At 41.0% G+C, this 6,485-nt stretch overlaps 1 long non-coding RNA gene across 1 annotated transcript; it reads left to right on the forward strand.

The window, feature by feature from the left end:
* Positions 1–1,785: 1,785 nt before the first annotated feature.
* LOC115594451 (uncharacterized) lies at positions 1,786–4,345 on the forward strand. The gene is made up of 8 exons (XR_003986487.1): positions 1,786–2,115; positions 2,247–2,360; positions 2,437–2,528; positions 2,641–2,761; positions 2,910–3,375; positions 3,516–3,674; positions 3,817–4,017; positions 4,141–4,345. It is a non-coding gene; the product is annotated as an uncharacterized LOC115594451 (long non-coding RNA).
* Positions 4,346–6,485: the final 2,140 nt, after the last annotated feature.

Below are 6,485 nucleotides of genomic sequence, written 5' to 3' on the forward strand. Positions count from 1 at the left end.
CCTTAAACTGTAAAGACAATGTGAGATATGGAGAGGCTCTCTGCTATTTTGGCATCATGTCATTCTGATGAGCCTCAAAGAAGCTCAGCATCATCCTGGTCTTTCCGTCAGCAGAAAGCCTTGGAGCGCTGGAAAGAATCAAGACCATACAACCTCCAGTGCCTCATAGAGAAAGAGGCTGTTGGTCATCCTTTGTGTTGCCTCTGCAATGAGCCTGCTGTCATTTGGTTGGTATTTTTAAATAGTAAACTTATTCCATGATGGGCTTTTTTAGAATTAGTGGTCAGTGTGTAATTATGTTTTCTTTGGTGCAGGTAGAAAACTTGAACATTTCAGAAGCATCCCACACTAATGTGGAAAAATTATTTAGGACCTCCTGTGCCCAACTGTAAGGGGCTAAACCCTGAGACACATATCCCAAATAAATACAACTTTGTATCTCACCTAATTCAGAATATCCTAACTTGAATGTATAGTACCTATCAGTATTCCCATGAAATAATTTTTTTATAATCATTTTGCCTTTCCCTTCTAGGTGCAGAGATTGTCTTCCCGAGGAGTGGTTCTGTGGCGACTGTCATGTACTGCATCACAAAAAGCAGCCACTCCAGAACAGGGAATTCATTATTGATGGTTTTTTTTAAAGCTTTTCCTCCAACTACACAGATCATGAAACAGGAGGATGGATATTGCACCCATGAGCAAGGTATGTCTCAATCTAAACCTAATCTTTTCCTTATGTATTTCTAGCTTGTTACAAATAATGTAATGCAGTGGTTTCATTTTGCCAGCTGTGAAGGCACCATGCTGTTCTTGTGAGGGCACAGACATCATCATATCACCAGGGAAACCAGTGATTTTAATTACCATCAATGGTAAGAACAATTCACTACACTACACAGATCATGTGTATTAAGTATGTGGTTGGTATGTATTCATGAAGTTGTTTATTTGCATTATGTTCCAAGGGCGTTATGACTTGCATCAGCCACTATATTTGTGTGGAACATGCCAGAGGCAGTGGACTCCTGAATTAAAGGACCTCATTAGGAGCGGATAATGGCCGGCCTCTCTTAATGTGTCTACTTTGTACACATTGGACCTTTTGAGCTCCTTCCAGGAACTGAAGGTCATTTCTCCTGGTTTGCCAGACAGGCCTTCGCAAAGTTACTGGAGCACCGCACAAAGTGTGGAGGAAGAATACGTTTATTTGTTCCTAACCATATTAAAAAACTGTATTTACATAAGCAGACAGCATCACAAAAATGTATAATTCTCTGTATCTTCTAGTCTGGACATATCAATGGAGATGCACTGCAGCACAGTTTCTTAGAGTTTTCATACTCATCTTTTAAGGAAAACCAACTCTGCTGTGGTGCTGAATTCACCTGCCCAGCCTGCACACCTGAAATTTTGGCTGTTTCTGCCGATGGAAACAGGAAGTTGTATCGCTTTGGCCAAAGTGGAAGGTGCTCTTATTTCTATTGCTTTTATTGATTAATTTATATTCCTGTGTGATTAATGCATCTGTCTATTTGTCTTTCTTCTTCAGCAGTGATGAGCCTGCCTTTTTTGAGGGGCTCTTTGTGGCAAAAGACAGTGAAGTGTCCACATTTACTGAGGCCATCCAAAAAGCAGTGAAAAATGCAAGTTATATTTATAATGTGACAAAATAGCTTTATTGCTGAAATATTACTGAAATTAAATTTAGAGAAACAATGATCTATATAGCAGACCTAATTGCATTTATTTTATTTATGTTTGTTTTGTATGTCATAGAGACATGGAAAAGGAAAATGTGGGGACTCCCAGTGGACAGCAGCAAGGGAGAGTTCAAGGAGGGCTTCCAAATTGGATGAAGAGGGCATGGAGGTTGCTATATGTCGCCCTGGCTTCCTTTTGAAAGCTCTTAATATGTACAGGGGGGATATATTTGCTTACCCCCTCTACCTTCAAAAAGAGCTGATGCCAGCCAGGCCTCAATTCTTTGCCATGGATGTGGCTTGGCCCTACTTAGAAAAAGCTGCCAGTGTCCTTCCTGCCCTCCAGGAGCTGACAAAAATGAAGCCGTTCCTCAGTGTTATGCATGCAAGAGCTCATGCAACTAAGTGTGAGGTATTTTTAACATTTTTGTGTCATATGTGCATTTGTAACTTTTACAAGCACAGTAATAACATACAAGTTTATGAACAACTATAGTATGTAGCTTTTGCATTAACATTATATCCCTCTTTACTTACTTAAAGATCAAATGGAGGATCTCCAGGAAGGAGCAGGGACAACTGCTGGTGAGGAGGTGGAGCAAGTTAACAGCTACCTATCTCGTTGTGCCCTGACGACAAAATATATGTCGAAAGCAGGTGATTAATCTGTTTACCATATTCTTGCACCCTTTTTTATATTGCATTTCATAAACTAGTTATTTGTTTTCAACAGCACGTGTGGACATGCTTACACTGCATGTATTGGGGAGGAACCACAAAAAAAGGGCCTCTTTACACCAAGCACTTTCCACTAGATATGTAAAGGTAAGTCTGTATTTGTGGTTTTGTTGTGTCATGTATTGACACATTTGTTGTTCACTTGGCTTGTTAATCCTTAAGGGCTTTAACCGGATTATTGTATAACACTATTTATCAGACCTGTCAAAGACTCCTGGACGAGACTGCAAGGCTAGCTGAGCTAAAAACAGAGCTACATTGCTCGGATGATGAAATGACATGACAGTGGATCTCTGAGGTGATTGAATGGGCAGCTGGAGGTAAGCAAGACCAGATAACAGAAATCAGTTCAGAGAGTGCATATCGCATGTTTTACACCCAAGTTGTATTAAAATGGATTTTATATGTAGACCAAAACAAGTCCTGTGTTCTGTTATATTGAATTTACTGTAACTTTTATTTCTATAGAGACACCAAATGCACCTCATACCACTGATGGCACCACACAGAGCGAACTTCAGCAGTCCATTGTGGGGCTCTACCTTAGTGTCAGGCAACGGAAACAAAGCCTCTACCGTCAGAATGTTATAACAATAGAACAAGTTCATAAAATCAATCTACTGTATTTAATAGTGTTAACATTCCAACAAATGCATGTACTTGCAATTCATGAATTCTAACTGTCCATTATTTAAACTGCCATTTAGATTATGATAATCTAGATAGTGTTCTTGCTCTTAATGTCTGTTCAGACAGCAGCAAGCTTCGCCACCGCCTTCGAAGGAAGCTGGGAGAAGACAAAAAACTGCTTCTTCAGGAGATGCAGAGGTACAATGGACGAGTACCAGACTCTGCAGCAATTGATGTGGCTGCTGTGGAGAACACATTTACTAGAGAGAGCACTCTCTGTGGCCATGGGAGGTTCATGGCAGTGGTAAATCAGTTTTGTAAAGCTTCATAAGAATTAATTTTGAGTTCTTGTACTTAGAGTATACTGAACTAAATCATGCTAATAACACATTAAGCGTTTTAATATCCATTAGGTTTGTGGGTGTATTTTAATTTTACTGTTAGTGTGTTCAGAAAACATCACAATCAAGAAGAGATTGTACGACCAAGTAATGTTAACAATGCGACTGGAAGAGGAAAAGAGCATTTTGCTTTTGATGATGGTGCAACATTGCACATGGTTGCAGAAGCAGGCAGAGCTGAAGAACAAGATGGCTGAGAATGGTAAGATGAAACAAAAATGTATTCATTGAAAGAATTGCTTTCAAGATTAAAAGAAGTAAGCCAAAGTCAGTGTCAGTCACAGAAGACAGACATCTTACTGTGGAGTGCGTCTATAATGTGTCTTGTGTCCTTTGAAATGTAGACCAGGGCGACGAAGGACTTTGCTCTCTCTTAAAAAAAACAACTGTCCGAGCTGTTGGAGCAGTTGCAAGTGGTCCTCCAACAGTACAAGACTGCTTTAGGTCCTGAGGCCTCTGTCCATCTGCACATTGAGGAGAAGAAGGATCAAAGTGCCCTCAGCAGTCCAGACAGCAGTGAAGATGAAGAGGATATCACAATTTAGGTAAGTAAGGTAAGTAAATACTGTATACTAGTGTTTGTTTTGCAAACCTATACCTGTAAATGATTTATGCAGCTTGTTAATTCTAGACTTCACCTTCTCTTACCATGTTTTTTTTTTTCACAGATTGATGCTGCATGACGGACTGGACTCCGCGCTGCCAGACCCATCAATCACATACCCATGTACACATAAAAACACGATAGAAAGCACACAATAAGAATTACAAAAAACACAATAAGATCATAAAAGTTGTAGTGATAGTTTAAACTCCAATGCAGAACACCAACTGACAGAGGCATGAAGGAGTTCTTGTATTGGGTGGTAGCGGGAACTGAGGCACTCAGAGTAGGAGAGTGATTTAAAAAGCCTTTTTTGCAGCAAGGCCATACCAATTAAAAACAAGTCAACGTGTTGCGGCCACAGGCCTTCATCAGGGCTGATATAAAACGGGCACCCATATGTAACCTCCCATATATAGGGAAAGGTCACATGTCTTGGTGGGCCTTATAGTAGAAACACAGATTGTGGTGTTTATCAGTAAAATACAATATACATCCACATTAAAACGGACATGAAAGAAGAACAAATAAAAAAATACAAGCAAACAACAATAGAGAACAATCCAAGCACTGTAAATCATCAGGTTAGTTAATAAGGGTTTCTCATTCAGGAAGCTGAAGGAAGACACATATTGGCCAAGGGAGCTGAATCCCGCCTAGATCAAACAAAAGGGGAGAAGTCGAGTTCACCATTTAGGCCTGGGTATTGTGCTAGCTTTAAGAGTATATATCCAAAAGGATTCTCTCTGTAAGAGCCTCCCCTTGCTGAACTAGCTATATGCTCTATGCCTGAGATCTTCAAGGTATTACAGCTGCTGTGGTTGGTCTCGTGATGTAAAGCCAAAGGATATTGGGGGTTGCCTGTCCTTATGGCATGTTTATGTTCAGCTAATCATACCTTCAATTTACGTTTCGTTCTCCCAATATAAAACCGGCCACACGGGCATTCCAGTCTGTACACAACAAATGTAGTGTTGCAATTTATAAATGATTTAATATCATATCTGTAATCTGAAGTAACGTCTGTGAAGTGGTTGGCATTGATCATATTATCACAATGATCGCAACTGCCACATTTGTGATTCCCTGTTCTCATATTGAGCCATGTTTTATGGGGAGCTGAAGGGAGATGACTCTTCACCAGTTTATCATTAAGTTACCTTTGTTGGGAATCGTTATTGATTATTAATTATTAATTAATATGCTGTTATTAATTAATCACATTTATTATAGTTGATTAATGAAACCTAGGTAACTATGAGTCATTAATGAACACGGGGCACCACCCTGAAATCAGGGATCAGTAATCAAATGATTTACCTTTGAGTCTCATAGCCTGAAAGATAGTCAACTTGTCAATATTATGGACTTATCAATAATTAGACAAGAGGGAAGGCGTGAATCCGAGCACTGGCCATCTCAACCAGCAGTTATTACAATATGGGATTGTGCAAAATAATCATAGATGCTGCTCAGTTAAAGTCAACAGTGTTTATTAAAGCTTTCTCCACAGAACAAACCACTTACTTTAACAAACAACAATTTCCTTCACAAAGCTAACAACATCGAAGCATACGCAAGCCAAACAGGTACCTGGGTGGAGGCGTGTGTGTGTGTGTGTGTGTGTGTGTGTATGTGTGTGTGTGTGTGTCAGGAAGTCCCCAATAAAGACTACAAAGATGGCCGAACGTGGCTTGGAAAGTCACGTTCGCCGGACTACAAATTGGTGGGCGTGACTTGGGAAGTCTCGTCTGAGAGACTACAGGGAAACACCGGACGTGACTTAGTGTCACGCAAGAGCGCGAATTCCGGGATGATGAATTCAGATTCACTGATTCATATACCTGGAACTCAAAATGGCGGCTGTAACTGTATCGACCAAAGGTGATCACTACATGTGCGCGCGAGGTTTGAACAAAGTCAGCGGTTGCGCCGTCTTTGATCTCGTGTGCGGTTTGGTCACACAAGGGGTGAATTTACAAGGATGATAGCCACTGTCCCAAAAAGGTAGCCGTGCTACCGGGGGAGTCCGTCTTTTCAGTCAATAAAGGGAATATGCTGGACATACGTCTTATGTTATAGCGGGGTTGTTAACTATGAGTTCACAACAGATCGCCAAAGAGTACGTGTATCTCGGTGTGTGTGTGTGTGTGTGTGTGTGTGTGTGTGTGTGTGTGTGTGTGTGTGTGTGTGTGTTAGTAAAAGAGCGAAGAAGCTAAGCGGGGCTTAGCAGACGACAAAGAAACAAACACAACAACCATGTGGCGCACAGCGGTCGTCTCTCCCTCGAACAGTGGCCGGCAAGCGAATCGAGGTTCGTTTGGCGTCCGCTGATCAAGCCGGAATACGACGTCTTGTGGTCACACACGGCGGCAAGACCGTACAGGCTGGATTAGCCTGAATGAGCTC

The sequence above is a fragment of the Sparus aurata genome, chromosome 13 (assembly GCF_900880675.1).
Source record: "Sparus aurata chromosome 13, fSpaAur1.1, whole genome shotgun sequence".
Lineage (NCBI taxonomy): Eukaryota > Metazoa > Chordata > Actinopteri > Spariformes > Sparidae > Sparus > Sparus aurata.